This window comes from Pongo pygmaeus, chromosome 12 (assembly GCF_028885625.2).
Source record: "Pongo pygmaeus isolate AG05252 chromosome 12, NHGRI_mPonPyg2-v2.0_pri, whole genome shotgun sequence".
Lineage (NCBI taxonomy): Eukaryota > Metazoa > Chordata > Mammalia > Primates > Hominidae > Pongo > Pongo pygmaeus.
In genome coordinates, this window is record NC_072385.2 from 109,337,715 (window position 1) to 109,358,291 (window position 20,577).

A 20,577-nucleotide genomic window follows, 5' to 3' on the forward strand; every position below is an offset into this window, starting at 1 on the left:
TGTGCACTCCACGTATCAGCCCAATGCCTGAGGCAACAGAGAGCTTCTTCCTGTAAACAAGTATCAAGCGTATACCTAGTCACACTGGCTACAGCTGGCTAAGTGATCTTACCCGTAAGTGCCATCTGCTGGCTTGTAGGTTGAACCCTACAGCCCAATATAAAATGTGCCCAAAGAAGTACATAAGGCTATAGAAGCAAAGCCAAAAGATGCTACCCAGCATTCTCTACAATCATATCCCATAGGGAGTTGGGGAATGGAAAGGGAAAGAAAAAAAAAATATTACAGGGACAGGAACAAAAAAAGAAAAAATCCTACCTGCATGAAAATAATTACAAAAATCAAAACTGCCAGTGTCTCCAGATGAGAAGGAACCAGTGCAAGAATTCTGGCCAAACGAAAAATCTGATTGTAGTGACACCACTCAATAATCACACTAGCTCTCCAGCAATGGTCCCTAACCAAAATGGAAACTCAGATATGACAGATAAAGAATTCAAAGCATGAATTACAAGGAAGCTCATTGGGATCCAAAAAAAGGTTGAAAATCAACACAAAGAAACTTCTAAATCATTCTAAGAAATGAAGGAAGCGATAAATACCTTAAAAAGATGTCAATCAGAACTTCTGGAATTGAAAACTCACTTAAGGAATTTCAAAATATTAGGGAAAGCTTTATCAATATACTGGACCAAGCAGAAGAAAGAATTTCAGAGCTTGAAGACTGCTCTTTTGAACTGATCTAGTTAGACAAAAATAAAGAAAAAAGAATTCAAAAAAAGGAACAAAGTCTTTAACAAATATGGGATTATGTAAAGCAACCAAATCTACTAATTGCTGGCAATCCTGAGATGGAGAAAAAGCAAACAACCTGGAAAACATATTTGAGGGAATAATTCAAAAAATTTCCCTAATCTTGCAAGAGAGGTAGACATGCAGATACAAGAAATTCAGAGAACACCTGTGAGATACTACACAAAACAAACATCAATAAGACATATAATCACAAAATGATTCAAGGTCAATGCTAATGAAAAAGTTTTAAAGGCAGTCAGAGAAAAAGGTCAGAGGAAATCCCATCAGGCTAGCAGTGGACTTCTCAGCAGAAACTGTGTAAGATTGGGGGCCTATTTTCAGCATTCTTAAAGTAATTCCAACCAAGAATTCAATATCCTGCCAAACTAAGCTTCATAAGCAAAGAAGAAATAAAATCTTTTCCAGACAAGCAAGCACTAGAGAATTTGTTACCACTAGACCAGCCTTAAAAGAGATCCTTAAGGGAATTCTAAACATGGAAATGAAAGAAAAATAACCTTCTACCACAAAAACACAATTAAGCACACAGCTCACAGACCCTATAAAGCAACCACACAATAGAAACTACAGTGACTAGCTAACAACTTCACAATAGGATCAAAACCTCACATATCAATATTAACTGTGAATGTAAATGGTTTAAATGCCCCACTTAAAAGGCACAGAGATAAATTGGATTAAAAAAAAAAGACCTATCTATCTGTTGCCTTCAAGAGACCCATCCCGCATGTAACAATACCCATGGGCTCAAAGTAAAGGGTTGGAGAAAGATCTATCATGTAAATGAAAAACAAAAAGGAGTAGGGGTTGCAAGTCTTACATCATAAAAAAGAGACTTTAAAATAACAGTAAAAAAAGAACAAAGAAGGATATTATATTACAATAAAGGGTTCAATTCAACAAAAAGACTTAACTATCCTAAATATAAACCCACTGGAGCACCAACTTCATAAAACAAAAAAGGGAATGCTTATACATTGTTAGTGGGAATGAAAATTACTTCACCCACTATGGAAAGCAGTATGGAGGTTTCTCAAATAACTTACAACAGAACTACCATTTGGCCCAGCCAACCCAATACTAGGTACATATCCAAAAGAATATAAATTGTTATGCCAAAAAGACACATGCACTCTTATGTTCACTGCAGCACTCTTTACAATAGCAAAAACATAAAGTCAACCTAGATGCCCAACAGTAGATCAGACAAATTAAGTGTGGTACACGTATACTCCGAAATATTATGCAGCTGTAAAAGAAAATAAAATCACGCCACTTGCGACAACATGGATGCAACTGCAGGCCATTATTCTAAGCAAATTAACAAGGGAACAGAAAACCAAATACTGCATGTTCTCATTTATGAGTGGGAACTAAACATTGGGCACTCATGGACATAAAGATGGCAACAATAGACACCGGGACTAACAGAGCAGGGAGGGAGAGATGCGAGCAAGGGTTAAAAAATTAACTGTTGGGTACTATGCTCACTACCTGGGTGACAGGGTCATTCACACCCCAAACCTCAGCATCACACAATATACCCATGTAACAAACCTGCACATGTACCCCCTGAATCTAAAACAAAAGTTAAAAAATTTTTTTAAAGGGGAAAATTTCAAGTTAAAACCTATGTTCATAGACCCCGAACTCCAAGCACATAGTAGAAGGAAATAAAAAATCTTCCCTGGAGGAATGCACTGTGAACCCAAGTCTAAACAGTTACCACAGTTACACAGGGTTCCAATTAAAAAAAAGAAGTTCATGATTCAAAAAAAAAAAAAAAAAAAAAACACACACAATAAATACAAGTAAATAAGGCACTATTGGAAAGGGCCAGAGAAAACAAACAACAAAATTTGTTATAAAATTTCAGATATTAGAATTATCAAATATAGAATATTAAATATGTTTAATATATTAAGAGAAAAAGATGGAACAAATAAAAATACTAAAGCTCGAGAGAATATAAAAAATGAATGGGCAAATCTGAAAAATAACCAAACAGAACTACTAGAATTGAAAAACATCACAAGTAAAATCATAATGGAAGAAGTAAATAAACAGAGTCAGTGAATTGTTACACAGAAATGACAAAACAATTCAGAATGCAGCCTAAAGGCTGGGCGCTGTGGCTCACGCCTATAATCCCAGCACTTTGGGAGGCCGAGGTGGGTGGATTACGAGGTTAGAAGATCAAGACCATCCTGGCTAACATGGTAAAACCCTGTCTCTACTAAAAAAAAAAAAAAGAAAAGAAAAAATACAAAAAATTAGCTGGGCGTGGTGGCAAGTGCCTGCAGTCCTAGCTATTTGGGAGGCTGAGGCAGGACAATCACTTGAACCAGAAGGTGGAGGTTGCAGTGAGCGGAGATCGCACCACTGCACTCCAGCCTGAGCGACAGAGACTCTGTCTCAAAAAAAAAAAAAAAGAATGCAGCCTACAGTCACAAAGAAATGAAAACAATGAAAGAGAGGTTAAAAGACATGGTAGAGAAAACGGAACAATTACTACCAGAAAGACTACATTCCCTGATCACAATGCAATGAAATCAAAGCCAATAAGAAAAAGACATAAAATTGTCATACATTTCAAAACTTAAAACCGTATCACTAAATAACATATGACTCAAGGAAAAAATTATAAATATTTTTAAAACCAAGAATGGAAAAATTATGAAAACACTACATTTCAAAATCATAAAATGTAGTAAAAGCAATACTCAGAGAATGTATTCCCATCAATGCTTTCATTAGAAAAGAATGACTGAAAACTGAGCTAAATGTCTAAGAAGTTACCAGAAAGAATTTCCTCACCAAGAAAAAAAAAGGCACAAATATAAAAGCACAAATTGATGAAACAGAAATCAAATGCACAATAAAGAGAATAATTAAACCAAAAGTTGGTCCTTTTTTATTTTTTAAGAGATGAGGTCTTGCTATGTTACCCAGGCTGGAGGTGCAGTGGCTATTCACAAGCATGATCATAGCACACTGCAGCCTTTTAACTCCTGGGCTCCAGCAATCCTCCTAGTCTCAGCCTCCAGAGTTGCTGGGATGGCCCTGCTCCACCACACCCAGCCTGGTTCTTTGAAATGACTTTTAAAAATCCTGCCAATGAGATCAAGAAAGAAAATAATACAAGGTAATTATAAATGAAAGGGAGAACTTAACAACTGAGAAAGCAAAGATCAATGTTTTTGTTGAAAACATTTAAGTAACAGATTTGAAAACAAATGTAACCAGTAAATTCAATTAAAAAGATACATAACCCACTAAAACTAACCTAGGACACACTGATATAAACATATGGTTAAATAAATATTTTAAATGGAGAACAAGAAATAAACCTTTCTTACAGAAGAATTCCAAATAATTTATGTAGCTACTCCTCCCTCTGGGAGGTGAAACTTAATTCCCATGTCCTCACCCCTTGAAGGTGATTTAGTAACTTGCTTTCAAACAACAATTAAGTAGGGAAAAGAAAAAATAATGACTTTACAGTGAGTAACACGGCAATCACTATTTTACCAAGTGATGGAGGTTAATTTAACACCATCAGTGATGTCATGGATATTAAGTGCCCCCTAAAATGATGTGATGAGAAGGGCCTTTCCTCTCTATGGTAGTCTTCCCACAACCTCACAAGAAAAACATCGGACAAACCCCAACAGAGAGAATATCTGGCCAGTACTCCTCAAGACTGTCAAGGTCACAAAAATAAGGAAAACCAGAAAGTGTCATAGACCAGAGGAGACTGGGAAGACATGACAATTAAATACAATGTGATACTCTGGGAACCCTGGACAGAAAGAGGATATAGGATATACATGAAAAAAAAAAAACAAAAAACACAACAACAACAAGAAAAAACAAAACAAAAAAACCTGTTGAAATCTAAATAAGGTCTCAAGTTCAGTGAGCCAGTGTCAGTCTCTTAGTTTTGACAAATGTACCATGGTAATGCAAATGTTAATAATGGGAGAACTGGCCAGCCATGGTGGCTCACGCATATAATCCCAGTACTTTGGGAGGACGAGGTGGACAGGTCACAAGGTCAAGAGATAGAGGCCATGCTGGCTAACACGGTGAAATCCCGTCTCTACTAAAAATACAAAAAATTAGCACGTGCTTGTAGTCCCAGCTACTTAGGAGGCTGAGGCAGGAGAATTGCTTGAACCCAGGAGGCGGAGATTGCAGTGAGCAGAGATCGCGCCACTGCACTCCAGCCTGGGAGACAGAGCAAGACTGTCTCAAAATAATAATAATAATAATAATAATGATAATAATAATAATAATAATAATAATAAGGGAACTAGGTGAGGAGTATATGGGAATTCAATATAGTATTCTTGCAAGTCTTCTGTAAATGTAAAATTATTGCTAAAAAAGTTGTTTTTTGAAAGATGACACAAAAACACATGAAAAGACTAAATAATCCTATAGTCATGAAGGAAACTAAATCAATAGTTTAAAATCTTCTCTAAAACTATGAGTTAGTTTTGCTTAAAAGTACAAGATTTGGTGACTAAGCGATAAACCTACTTAGAATCAACTCCAAACAGGCTTTGTTTTGTGTTCTTGGTATAAGATTGTCCAGCCTTAAAGGTGTATTGTATGGTATTACAGTAAATAAGGAAATACAGGTATGCAAAAAGAAAAACGAATTCAACCATAATAATTTTTTAAAATCTCACAAAGAAAGTTGAGTTTTACCAAACTCAAAGAACAATTTCAGTCTTATGTAAACTCTTCAAGAAAGAGAAAATATTCATTCCCCAACTCATTTTATGAAGCCAGTATAACCTTAATACCAAAACCAAATAGTGTAAGAAATGAAAGTAGGTGAATCTCACTTTTTTTTTTTTTTTAGACAGAGTCTAGCTCTGTCGCCCAGGCTGGAGTGCAGTGGCACTATCTCGGCTCACTGCAACCTCCGCCCCCTGGGTTCACGCCATTCTCCTGCCTCAGCCTCCTGAGTAGCTGGGACTACAGGCACCCGCCACTACACCCGGCTAATTTTTTTGTATTTTTAGTAGAGATGGAGTTTCACCGTGTTAGCCAGGATGGTCTTGATCTCCTGACCTCATGATCTGCTCGCCTTGGCCTCCCAAAGTGCTGGGATTACAGGTGTGAGCCACCGTGCGCCCAGCCAATCTCACTCTTGATCATAGATGCAAAACTGTACATAAAACACAAGTATCCGTCATAATTCAAAACTCAACACAGAAAATGACTATAGCAAATTTTATTAAAGATATAGCTGATATCCTGTTATTCCAACTTATCTTACTTAATAAAATATAAATATCAAATAGACTAAAAAAAACACAGTACCCCTCACTGTTCACATTCTAACTATTCACTCTCCAAAATTCAGGGTTTCCCAAATTATGCTATACAACATCTGTCTGACACCAAATAATTTCAAAATTAAATAGTACCACTTTCCTTTCAATGATGTGTTATCCTTATAAATCTGAGTTTATGGTAGTTGCTGTGAAAAAGAGCATCCCCGAGTGAAAATCAACATGGAACAAGAAGTGAGGGTGGCAATGGCAATGCCTTGTCTGATTCCAAGGTTTGAGAAGTTATGCATTGCTCTGAGGTGCACACATATCCCATTAGCAAGGGACTGTGGTTATTTACAATTAAAATAAAAATATATTGAATTTATGCATATGATTTTTTCAAATAACTAATAAGTTATAAGGACATAAATACTAACTTGTTTGAAACTAAATAAATGTAGCTGTTAGGTATTTCTTTGACTGGAGGACACCATGAACTGGAAAGTTTGGGAGTATCTGAAATACTCATATAACATGGTATTTCTCACTATCCAAACTAAGACTGAAAAAATAGAGACAGCAAAAAATACTTCAAACTGAAGAAAGTGATGAACAAAAGATTAATATATCTCATGATCAAGCTGAGTTTATGCTAGAAATATAAGTGCAGTTTAACATTATGAAGGTATAAGGCCAGGCGTGGTGGCTCATGCCTGTAATCCCAACACTGGGAGGCTGAGGCGGGTGGATGACCTGAGCTCAGGAGTTCAAGACCAGCCTGGCCAACATAGTGAAACCCTGTCCCTACTAAAAATACAAAAATTAGCTGGGCATGGTGGCAGGCGCCTGTAATCTCAGCTACTTGGGAGGCTGAGACAGGAGAATCTCTCGAACCCGAGAGGTGGAGGTTGCAGTGAGCCGAGATTGCGCCACTGCACTCCAGCCTTGGCAACGGAGTGAGACTCTGTCACCAAAATAATAATAATAATGATAATAATAATAATAATAAAATAAAAATTATGAAGGTATAAATATCATTCACAAGATTAAGGAAACAAAAGAGAAATCCCAAATGTTCATCTCAATCATTACTGGTAAAACATCAGATTAAATTCAGCATTCCTGATAAATTAAAAAAAAAAAAAACTTAAAGAGAACCTCCTTGCTTCATAAAGGTAATCTAGAGAACACAGAATGTACTGTAGATATTTGTGAAGTATATGAAGCATGCTCTTTAAAATTAGAAATAACACTCATTAATCCCCACTTCTATCCAACGCTGTACAAGTCTAGCCAGCACAGTAACAGGTAGGAAAAGGTACAGGAATTGGTATGAAAGAAACAAAACTTGGCCAAAAGATGGGAGAAGAGAAACTGAATGATGATGCATGGCAGATTTTTGTGGGCCAGGCGTAAAAGTGGCATAGATTACTTCTACTTACATTCTACTGACTAGAATTCATTTACATGGCCATTCCTGATGCAAGAGAGGTGGAAAATTCAACCTAACTCTGTGCCCAGGAAGAAGAGGAAATTTTCAGTGTATATCTAGCCACCCTCTGCCACAAACCAAAATGGAAAATAATTTGGCATTATCTGAAATTGAATATGCACAAACCCCATAACTCAGCAATTCTACTTCTAGGAAGAGATACTTTTGCACATGCATACCACAAAATAAGAATACTCATAGCTCGATTGTTCATAGTAGAAAAAAACAATGTATTAATCAACAATAGAACAAACTGTCACATACCCTTAACTGAATAGTATAAAGCCAGGAAAACAAATGTCCTACAGAGAAACATAAATAAAACTTAAAAATTTTTAAAAACTTAAGAGGTAGATAGTAGAATATGTACAATATACAGGCATACCTCCTTTTATTGCACTTTGACTTACTGTGCTTTGCAGATATTGTGTTTTTTACAAATTGAAGGTTTGTGGCAACCCTGATCCAAGCAAGTCTGTCGGTGCCATTTTTCCAAAAGCATGTGTTCACTTTGTGCCTTTGTGTCACATTTTAGAAAACCTCACAATATCTCAAACTTTTTCATTATTATTATCTGTCTTATGGTGATCTGTAATCAGTGATCTTTGATTTTACTACTGTAATTGTTTTGGGGCACCATGAACATGCAAGCCCATATAAGGCAGTGAACTTAATCAACAAATGTATATGTTCTAACTGTTCCACCAAACCAGCCATCTCCCTATTACCTGAGACACGATAATACTAAGATTAGGTCAATTAATAACCCTACAATAGCCTTTAACTGTTCAAGTGAAAGAAAGAGTCACATGTCTCTCACTTTAAATCAAAAGCTAGAAATGATTAAGCTTAGAGAAAAAGGCATGTCAAAAGCCAAGACAGGCTGGAACTAGGCCTCTTACACTAGTCAGCCAAGTTGTGAGTGCAAAGGAAAAGTTCTTGAAGGAAATCTGAAGTGCTACTCCAGTGAACACACAAATGATAAGATAGCAAAACAGCCTTGTTGCTCACAGGGGTAAAGTTTTAGTGGTCTGGATAGATCAAACCAGCCACAGCATTCCCTTATGCCAAAAACTAATCCAGAGCAAGACCTCCAACTATCTTCAATTCTATGAAGACAGTGAGATGAAGAAGCTGCAGAAGTTTGAAGCTAACAGAGATTGGTTCATGATGGTTAAAGAAGCTGTCTCCATAACATAAAAGTGCAAGGTGAAGCAGCAAGTGCTGATGGACATACTGCAGCAAGTTATCCAGAAGATCTAACTATGATGAAAGTGGCCACACTAAACAGCAGATTTCAATGTAGATGAAACAGCCTTCTACTGGAAGAAGATGCCATTCAGGACTTTCATAGTTAGAGAGGAGACATCAATGCCCGGCTTCAAAGCTTCAGAGAACAGGCTAACTTAACTCTTATTAGGGGCTAATGCAGCTGGTGACTTGAAGGTAAAGACAGTGCACAGTGACTATTCCAAAAATCCTATGGCCATTAAGAATTACGTTTAATTTACTTGGCCTGTGTGCTATAACAACAAATCCTAGATGACAGCACATCTGTTTATAGCATAGTTTAATGAATATTTTAAGCCCACTGTTAAGACCTACTGCTCAGAAAAAAAGATTTCTTTCAAAATATTACTGCTCATTCACAATGCACCTGGCCACCCAAGAACTCTGATGGAGATGTACAAGGAGATTAATGTGTTTTCCTGCCTGCTAGCATAACATCCACTCTGCAGCCCATGGATCAAGGAGTAATTTTAACTATCAAATCTTATTATTTAAGAAATATATTATATAAGGCTGTAACTGCCATAAATAGTAATTCCTCTGATGGATCTGGGCAAAGTAACTAAAAACCTTCTAGAAAGGCTTCATCATACTGGATGCCATTAAGAACATTTGTGATTCATGGGAGATCAAATATCAACATTAACAGGAGCCTGGAATAGATTGGTTCCAACCATCATGGATGACTTTTATGGGTTCAAGACTTCAGTAGAGGAAGTAATCGCAGATATGGTAAAAACAGCAAGAGAACCAGAATTCGAAATGGAGCCTGAAAAGTGACTAAATTGCTGCAATCTCATGATAAAACATTAATGGATAAGGAGATGCTTCTTATGAATAAGCAAAGAAAGTGGTTTTTAAAAATGTTACCTACTTCTGGTGAAGATACTGTGTGAACATTGGTGAAATGACAACAAAGGATTTAGAATATTACATAAACTTGGTAAAGCAGTGGCTGAGTTTGAGAAGATTAACTCCAATTTTAAAAGAAGATATACTGTGAGTAAAAATGTATCAAATTGCATCACGTTACAGAGAAATCTTTTGTGAAAGGAAGAGTCAATTGATGCAGCAAACTTCACTGTCTTATTTGAAGAAATTGCCACAAGCATTCCAATCTTCAGCAACCACCATTCTGATTAGTCAGCAACCATCAACATTGAGGTAAGACCCTCTACCAGCAAAAAGATTATGACTCACTGAAAGTTCACGTAATCGTTAGCAATTTTCAGCAACAAAGTATGTTTTAATTAAGGTATGTACGTATTTTTTAGACATAATGCTATTGCACACTTGATAGACTACAGTATAGCATAAATGTAACTTTTATAAGCACTGGGAAAGCAAAAAATTTGTGTGATTCACTTTAGTGCAATATTTGCCTTATTGTGGTAGTCTGGACCTGAACCCACAATATCTTGTAGGTACGTCTTATCTTTTTTAAAAAGTTTGATAAAATAAGTGGATCAACAGATAATTTAGGAATAGATACATATGCAGTAAAACCTTTTTTAAAATCAAGAGCATAACAGTCAAAATTCAGCATAGTGTTCACACATTGGGGAACAGTGCAGGAAGAGGAATAAGTTGAGACAGGCTTACGCAGGGAGTTTCCATAGTATTGGTAAAATTCCATTTCTGAGGCTGATGTACATGACACTGCTTAGTTCACATTAACATACTAAACAATGTTTTTATATCTACTTTTATATGGAGGATAACAAATTTTTATAAAATGATTAAAGAAATTGGAGAATATTTTATTTAAAATGTTTTATTTAAATAATATTTAAGTATTTTATTTAAAAATAACTTAAATTTTTAATTTAACCTTACTTATTTATTAGCCAAAATATATTTATTGTCTTGATTACCTAAAGAAATATTCAAGAAAGTGCTAGTTACTACGTAAATTTGGAAAACGATTTAGAGTTTATTTTTTAAAACCTTACTGTTGCCAGGCACAGTGGCACATGCCCGTAATCCCAGCACTTAGGCAGGCTGAGGCAGGCAGATTGCTTGAGCTTAGGAGTTTGAGACCAGCCTGGGCAACATGGTGAGACCCCATATCTACAAAAAATTAAAACATTAGCCGGGTATGGTGGCGCACCCCTGTAGTCCCAGCTACTGGGGAGGCTGAGGTGGGAGAACTGCTTGGGCCTGAGAGGTCGAGGCTGCAGTGACCTGAGATTACGCCACTGCATTCCAGCCTGGGAGACAAACTGAGACCCTGCCTTTACTTTAAACTTGCTAAACTTTACTACTTAACAATCCAAATACTTGTTGCTATTCTTCCCCAATCACATGACTTGTCAGCAAATTGTAGTTAGTGTTCTTCCTAAATTTTAATTATAATGAGTATTTTTTGAAACGACAGAAGAAGTAACAAGAAAAAATTAAACGGTGAAGGCGTAATAATTCCAACAAAGATTAAACCACCTGATAAGGAAGGAATTCTTGTATTCTGACTTCCAGTAAAGAAAGGAGGAGGGGGCCGGGCACAGTGGCTCACGCCTGTTATCCCAGCACTTTGGGAGGCCAAGGGAGGTGGACTGCCTGAGCTCAAGAGTTTACGACCAGCCTGGGCAACACGGTGAAACCCTGTCTCTACTAAAACACAAAAAAAAATTAGCCGGGTTTGGTGGTGTGTGCCTGTAATCCCAGCCACTCAGAAGGCTGAGGCAGGAGAATTGCTTGAACCCGGGAGGCGGAGGTTACAGTGAGCTGAGATCACGCCACTGTACTCTAGCCTGGGCGACAGAGCAAGACTCCATCTCAAAAAAAGAAGAAAGAAAGAAAACAAAAAAAAAAAAAAAAAAAAAAAGGAGGAAGGAGGAGCTGTTTTCCAAAGAATGATCTCTAGAGTAATGCCAATCAATAAAACTGTCAGAAAAAGACGTGGCATTAAGATGTTATGGATCTGACCAGATGTAGTGGCTCATGGCTGTAATCCCAGCACTTTAGGAGGCAGAGGTGAAAGGACAGCTTGCAGCCAGGAGTTCGAGACCAGCTTGGTCAACATAGTGAGATGCCATCTCTAAAACTTTTTTTAAAAACTTAGCTGGGCATGGTGGTACATATTTGTAGTGCCAGCTATTTGGAAAGCTGAAGTGGGAAGATCACTTGAGCCCAGGAGTTGGAAGTTAAAGTGAGCTCTGATTGTACCACTGTACTCTAGCCTGGGTGACAGAGTGAGGTTCTATCAAAAACAAACAAAAAAAACCAGAAGATGTTAAAGATCTATTAAATCCTTTTCTCCTAGTATTGTTAAAAATGTAGTTTCACTGACTCATTAACTCTTATAAATGAACAGCATTAAAAAAAAAAAAACACTAAAACTATACAACTGTGTAAAGCTTCCCATGTAAATTGCATGGATATTTAAAACATTCTATTTTTCTAGTAAATTTATGTGACAAATCTTTATACTACTAGATAATATTTCCATACTGTAAGATAATAACATGTACTGAAACACTGAAAACACAAACTACTTGCAGAGAAAATCAGTTTGACTTAACGAAAACTGAGGTACAGAATATTGTGAGGTAAACAGAATAGTTTTATTTCAGTAATTCACATTCTATGTGTATCATATGAATTGCTATGAATGCAATCCAAAGAAGATATTTACTATGAGAGTAATAACAGTAAGAGGCAATAAGGTTTGGAGGATGGAAATTAGAATAGGGCTTGAGAAACAAGCACAGGAATAAATACTATCACCGAAAGAAACTCCTATCTGGAAAGAAAGCAAGAGGATGTAGGCTCAAGCACAGTGACAATAGTAAGAATATGTATCTCTGGCCCAAGGAATATCCCAATTAATGCCATTGTCAGGACTATGGGCAAAGAAAGTAATGAAAGCAAAGGCATACACAGTTTAAGTAACAACAAAATAACAACGAATGGGAAATAAAAAACATAATAATTTCAATGCAGACAGGTGCGGTGGCTCAAGCCTGTAATCCCAGCACTTTGGGAGGCCAAGGTGTGTGGATCACTTGAGCTCAGGAGTTTGAGACCAGCCTGGACAACATGCCAAGACCCCGTCTCTACAAAAAATACAAAAAATTAGCAGGGCGTGGTGGCACATGCCTGTAGTCTCAGCTACTCAAGAGACTGAGGCAGTAGGATGGCTTGGGTCAGGGAGGCAGAGGTTGCAGTGAGCCAACATTGCACCACCACTGCACTCCAGCCTGGACGACAGAGCCAGACCCTGCCTCAAAAACAACAACAACAACAACAACAAAATAATCTCAATGCTGCTCCCAAGAAATGCCCAATACTTTGATGAATTTCTGCGACTGATAGACTAAAGAAGGGAATGGGGAGTACGCAATAAAAGGATTTTATAAAAGTGAAGCTACAGGGCTCTGATTTATATAATAGGACTAAGGCTGAGGCATATAAAAATGATTAATCGCCTGGGCTCACACCTGTAATCCCAGCAGTTTGGGAGGCGGAGGCAGGTGGATCACCTGAGGTCAGGAGTTCAAGACTAACCTGGCCAACATGGTGAAACCCCATCTCTACTAAAAATACAAAAATTTGCCAGACGTGGTGGTGGGCACCTGTAATCCCAGCTACTCGGGAGGCTGAGGCACGAGAATCGCTTGAACCAGGAGGCGGAGGTTTGCAGTGAGCCAAGGTCACTTATGCCATTGCACTCCAGCCTGGGCAAAAGAGTAAGACTTGGTCTCAACAACAACAACAAAAAAAGATGAATCATACATAATAAAATAGTAAAAGGGCTGTACATAAGTTATAAGATATTCCAAATTAATAGTTTAGGGAAAAAAACATGTAGTATATTTAAGTCATAGCTAAGCCTCCAACTTGTGGGGCTTTCTGCTTCCCTATTTGCCCCACTGTGTAAATAAAGCTTTTAAAAATCCTAGCTATAAGGGCCTCCATCTGAGACACTCATAAATCCTTCCCAGAAAATACGTGTAAATACCTTCCCACTTTAAACTGCTACAGTTTTTGTTGCTTTGTCACAGTAGACACTGACTACACTGAGAGAGATGATTTACCATTTATGTGATATATCTGATATCTTCAAATATTATATGTTATACTATGAAGTTTATAATAAAAGTATGCCAGTTTCACCTAGTAGAATAATATCCCTTAATAGGAAGATACCATATTTTGTGTCTCAGAATGTCCAGTATGTTGGAATACAATGATAAAACCACTTTCGCCCCACAGAATATCTGAGTCACATGTGTACATCATTCCTTATATTCCATTTGCCCATCTTGGTAAATTTCCACATCACTGTCAAAATTAACAACATCATTCTTACAATACTAGGTTGACAATTTAGGCAAAATTAGTATATCCTCTCTTGTGTTGTCTCCAACATTAAATCACAAAGTTCTGTCAATTCTCTCAGCAATCTCTGAGAAGTCTCAACTCTCTATTTGGATTTTGTTTCTATTTATAAATCTTTGTTCAGGTCCTCATCTCCTGTGCTTGGGCTTAGCAACCACTCTAGTCCATCATACATGTAAAACTAGACCTTTAAGAAATTTTTTGTTTTTTTAACTACCAATTGGGTACTGTCTTGATTATTTGAACGATGAGTTCAATAGAAGCCCAAACCCCAGAGTTATGCAATATACCCATGTAACAAAACTGCACATGTACCCCTTGAATCTAAAATAATTTCTTAAAATTAAAAAAAAGAAAAATGTAGAAGAAATGTTTTCATTTAATCTCTTCCTTCCTAATTAACTCCTAGAAGAAGTTTTTGGTTTTTGTTTTTTAAATTCTCCAGCTAAACAAATTTAAAATGTATACGCAAGGCTCTTCGCCAGTTTCTCCCTGTCCTTCCTTCCCCAAGCCTCTCATAAGGCCTGTGGTACTCTACTTATCAGGGTTCTCTGCCAACTCCATATATGCACAGCATGCATACTTTCTTCAAAATTTTATCAAAATTCACATCCTTTAAGAATACTTTCCTAAATTCTGATCATTTCTCCTTTAAAATTTCCTGATTTATATGTTATGTAATAATTGTTCATATGCTTTCATTTTTTTTCCATTCTGCCCTTAAAGATTCCAATATAGCAACATATTCCTGGCCATAGCAATGAATGTTTCTTTTATAACTTGTTACTATTCCTTATAATAATTTCAATTTTTTATAGCTAATTTCATTTACGAGAATGCTGAATCTTCCCACTGAAATTAATCACTTAATTGGTTAATTTTATGTGTCAATTTAACTAAGTCATTGTACCCAGATATCTGGTCAAACACCAGCTTAGCTGTCTGGGAGAAGGTATTCTTTAGATGAGATTCACCATGGAATACTATGCAGACATAAAAACGGATGAGTTCATGGCCTTTGTAGGGACATGGATGAAGCTGGAAACCATCATTCTCAGCAAACTATCGCAAGAACAAAAAACCAAACACTGCATATTCTCACTCATAGGTGGGAAACGAACAATGAGAACACTTGGACACAGGAAGGGGAACATCACACACCGGGGCCTGTTGTGGGGAGGGGGGAAAAGGGAGGGAAAGCATTAGGAGATATACCCAATGTAAATGACGAGTTAATGGGTGTAGCACACCAACATGGCACATGTATACGTATGTAACAAACCTGCACGTTGTGCACATGTACCCTAGAACTTAAAGTATAATAATAATAAAAAAAAAACAGAGATTCATATTTAAATCAGTAACTGTGAGTAAAGCAGATTATCTTTCATAATATGAGTAGGCCTTATCTAATCAGTTAAAGGCTTTCAAGAGAAAAAGACTGAGGTTGCCCAAGGAAAAAGGAATTCTGCCTCAGGACTGCCTTCAGAATCAAGTTGTAACACAACTCTTCCCTGGGTCTCCAGCCTGCCAGCCCTCTCTACAGATTTCAGACTCTCCAGCACCTACAATTACTGAGCCATTTTCTGAAAATCTTCCCCAGCCCCAGCCCCTGCCACAAACACAAACAATACTCCTATTGATTATGGTTTTCCAGATAACCATTGGCCAATACAGTATTCTCCAGTTTAAAATCTTGTTTAGTGACTATAGAGGATCCAAGATAAGCCCTCTGTCTCACAATTGATTCATTCATTTAAAAAATATTTGCATGTCTGCTGTGTGCTACATTCTGAGGATTCAAAGTTGATTTAACTGATGTCTCTGTTCAAGGATTTGAGGGAGATTTAGTTGAGATAAGAGATAATTAAAATAACATGTAAACATCATAAGGTTATAGGTTATGAGCTCAGGATACTATTCATGGGAACAAAGAGGAAGGATGTATAATTGAGGTTCCTATACCAATCGAACCCCATTTCCCATAGGTAAAACACTGTTCATCACATATTGACCCTCGGAAACCAATTATATACCCTACGCATATAAAGTAAAACCACAAAAGCACAGTGTGTAAAAACAAACACAATATAATTATTACATTGTTAATATTCCTTTTGGATGATTTCTTTACATGAGCTGAACTGGCTAAGTATTCTTTAAATAGGACTTAGAATGTTGAAGAATCTTGTTCCAGTTTGAAAAGCCAAATGGATTAACAGGGATTGGAAAGACACACAAAACCTCACAGTTCATAAACCTCAAGCATACCAGTTAAAATGAATATTGTAGAATGGCATAAGTCTTTAACTCTTTGAAATGTAATAGCACATTAAATCACAAAACCTTTATTTTGAAATCATCTTAAGTATACACAAAAATGATTAAAATTTAAGTTTATTTAAGAATACTCTCAATTAATTTGCTGTAGCCTTTGCACTTGTAAGTATACCATTTTATATTACTAAATATAAAAATTCAGGATCTAGGTTTACAATGTGAAACATAACCTCTAAATTAAAACATTTAAAAAATCACTAACTTAAGCCTGACAGCCAAATCTTAATCAAATAGTACCAAATGGTAAATAAAACAAAGTTTTTTTTTGGCTTTGGTCCCATATTTAAATTAGGAGATTTCTTTAATTCCTAGTAGTCTGAGAATTTCATAACTCTGTGAGACTACTATGCTAAGGACTATTTTGTAAGAACTGCTGTCAGTATTACTGTATGGCATTTTATTCTTCAGGTTAAGTAATCAGAAAAACATTTCCCAATATTAACTAAACCGATATTATTAAATGAACACAGTCTTATAATTTTCCACAAGTATTCTATAAGATAAATTTGCTTTGCTTTCTAGAATCACTTAATCACAGAATCTTGGTGTAGCCAGCCTCCATTTTTACAGATGCCACAAGTTGTGATCTACCCAATGATACTGTAGTTTAATCCTTGTCAAATTAGCAGGGGACACAATGGGGCTCTTTTGGTATCCCAAAACCAGTAAAACCTACATCTCCATAAGCAGGCACACAATAAATCTTTGTTAAATGAATAAATGAAATGCTCACAGGTCTGAGATTCTTATAGTCTGAAATCTCATGATCTCACTCCTGAAATTCTACCTCAACACAGATACTGTCAAAGACAGATTTTCCTCTGCAACTACAGGGGCTTCCATACACACTGTAAGAACATACACCACATACAGCAAAGAGATGACACAGCATCACATTAACACTTCATGAAATAATTGAGGCAAATTATCAGAGATCTCTATTGTGCCCATAAAAGCTTTGTATTCAAATACTAATACCTGCTTGCCTAGTTGAGAGCTCAATAACCTCTATGCAGAGGCTGGAAGGCTAAAAAGGCCCTAAAAAACAATTAGGACACCAAAAAAGCCTCATTGTGTCCCCTGCTAATTTGACAAAGATTAAACTACAATATCATTGGGTAAATCACAACTTGTGGCATCTGTAAAAATGGAGGCTGGCTACACCAAGATTCTATAATTAAGTGATTCTAGAAAGCAAAGCAAATTTACCTTAAATATTCTTTTGGAAAGTATAATACTTCAGAGGTCCTATAAAAATGGTTTTTAACCTTGTTTAGGTGATGGAAAGCGTCAAGACTTCAATAAAGCTATAGATATTTCATCTCAAAAGAATTCCCACATGGATAAAACTTTATATATAATATCAGGAGATTTAATGAGCCTCTGAAGTGGTCCATGAAACTCATGTAAGAAACTTCTGTTTTGTAAATTTAAATAGAATTCAATACATTGGAGGTGTGCTAATAAGTTTGAAAACAAAGCAGTACTTTCTACCTAATTCTTTTGATTTTTAAAAAACAAGTTACGTTATATTTATTTTAAATTTCAGACAATAGCAAAGATGAAGAGGTGATTTTACAACTATCAAATAGAAACACGGTTTTGAAGAACTGAAAAATATTAGCTTAGATAATTGAACTGTGCTGGTAAATCAGAGTTCCAGATAAGTGACAATCAAACCATTATTATTACATAAATATCAATCCCAATTCTAATAAAACAACTATAAGAAAAATATTTATTTAGAATCCCAAAGTTAAACAAACATTTGGCCCATTTAATTTTCTTCAATGAGACAATCCGTTTAAAGATAAGACTTTAATAAAAACACAAAACTAAGTATAAGCAATTGCATTACTATAATAGCTTAAACTTCTGAAAGATTAAACATCAATCATGTATTTTAAAAGTGAAACAGTCTCATCACATCCCAATTTATAATTAAGATTGGTTAAGTATGTTGAACTACAACATTAATTTGTTCAGTATTTGTATTTCTAAGGATAAAATTTAAAATGCTTTCAAATGTATCAGGAAAGAAAGCTGAGAGGGCTGACTTATCATAGAGAAGGAAATAAGTAACAATTACACAATTCTTTAGAGGTTAATTAAAAATAGGCAAGTAATACCGATGTTAAGGTTTTTATAAACCATCTGCACAACAAACCAAAAGGATGCTAATATCTGCTCTTGTAGTTTAGTTTCTGACATACATCCTTTGTGCAAATTTCTCCTAGGATTTCTCTTGTCTAAAGAGTGTCCCCAGGGAACCAGCAAGAAGAAATTCTGTGATTATGTTCTGATGCAATAAAGGCAAAGACCTTTCTAATCCTGAATTTGAGAAAAATAATGACTCTGCCCCAAATGTGACAGCAATACCCCCATCAGGAACATGAAAATAAAATGGCTATAATTTCTGGTATATTCCTTTTGTCTTTTCAATCGAACGATACCTAATTTTCTTAAAGTTTTTTTCCATAAGTTACGAAATCATAAATTAAGCATGTTTTATTATAAATTACAAATTACTATTTATTGAATTCACAAAAGGAAAACATTTAAACAAGCTTATGTAACATATTTACAGCAACATGAATTCTGGATTCTTCAATGTTCCACTTATAAATTATTATACTTAGGAATTGTGAATCTAGTAGTGTGTTTACTTGAATAATTGTACATTTCCTTCACATAAATTACACTGTGAAAGGGATCAGGAAATGAGGCAAATATCAGGATCTTAGTCCACAGTAATCTTTATAATTCTAATTTATCTTCTGGATTCTTATTTCTGTTTAATCAAAGAATGGTACACTTCCTAAAAATTGCAAAGATAATCAGTAGCAGAGTTAAGTTAGAAGAATCTAGATTTAATGCTTCTCTCCTCTTCAGCTGTTTTAGTTTTCTAAGAAAGGCTACTTAAAGCTAAAGATACATATTGGGTGAGGCCTTATAGGGCAGACTTCATATGTGAATACCTGTACGCATGACAACAGGAATTCAAAGAACCAGGGCTTTACTCCCAAAACTTGCCACTAACCTGCTTTTATGACACCAGGCATATAACTTGTAAGGGACTTAGTTTTTGCCACCTGTAAAATAAGGATGTTGAAACGTGATCTCCAAGGTCATTTCCAATTAAGATGCTTGCATAAGTTCACATTTATGTAAGTATATGAATAACAGAATTACAGTAAATCCATGTGAGAGTATGGACATAGGTATACATGTAGGAAGGGCAAAGAAATGTGTGAAAAAAAATAAAAATTCAATGTTTACATTTGGAGTTTCCTTTCACAGGCAGGGTTTAGACTTTCGATAAAGAAAGGCCCAGAAGACCCACTACTCTCATCCAAATTCCCATCACCCTCCTTTTATGCCACTGCTATACTAATATCCACAAGCAGTATAACCTAAGAGTGTGCTTTCCCCACAATATAACCATTCTCATATCCAGTCCAGGGTAGACTGATCCAGTCTATCTCAATGAGGGTTGGCAAGCTTTTCTGTAAAGAGTTTAATAAATATAGATTTCCTTTCCCTTCTCAATAGTGCCATCCGTCAAGACAGTGCTTGCTGCCAACGTTGACTTCTAACAAATTACTTACTCTGGCCCTCTGACAAGAGCCAGTCCTTGACTCTTCTTGATCCTGGCAAATAAACTCCTGGTAACACTGTATCAAGTTTTTATTGCTACTTAACTCCTTTTTCCCTCATTAATTCAAAGCTACAACTTCACGACTTCATCCATCTTGAACCCCAAATGTCAGTATTACTTATCACTCACCATTGGCCCAGAAAGATGGTAAGAAAATAGAAACAAAAAAAAAAAAAGGGGACAAAGACAGGGTAGGTTCAGGTGAAGGACAGGTGAATGGTAGTATCACCTCCCTTTTCTAGACTCTAAAAAGGAACCAGGTGCTACCTTACTGTAAATTTAAATTAAAATGTCTACTTCAGTGGGAACAGAGAACATTTCACTTTATGCAAAGTGCTCCCTAATGAAAG

At 36.2% G+C, this 20,577-nt stretch overlaps 1 protein-coding gene across 7 annotated transcripts in view; it reads right to left on the reverse strand.

The window, feature by feature from the left end:
- NCOA1 (nuclear receptor coactivator 1) overlaps window positions 1-20,577 on the reverse strand; it is a 277,415-nt gene that overhangs the window by 155,288 nt on the left and 101,550 nt on the right. Inside the window, exon 2 of one of the 7 annotated variants that reach the window (XM_063648894.1) lies at window positions 19,610-19,661. The exons of the other annotated variants lie outside the window; for them this stretch is intronic. The gene's annotated coding sequence lies outside the window, so the exon portion shown is untranslated. The remainder of the gene's footprint in view (window positions 1-19,609; window positions 19,662-20,577) is intronic. 7 annotated transcript variants of the gene reach the window in all.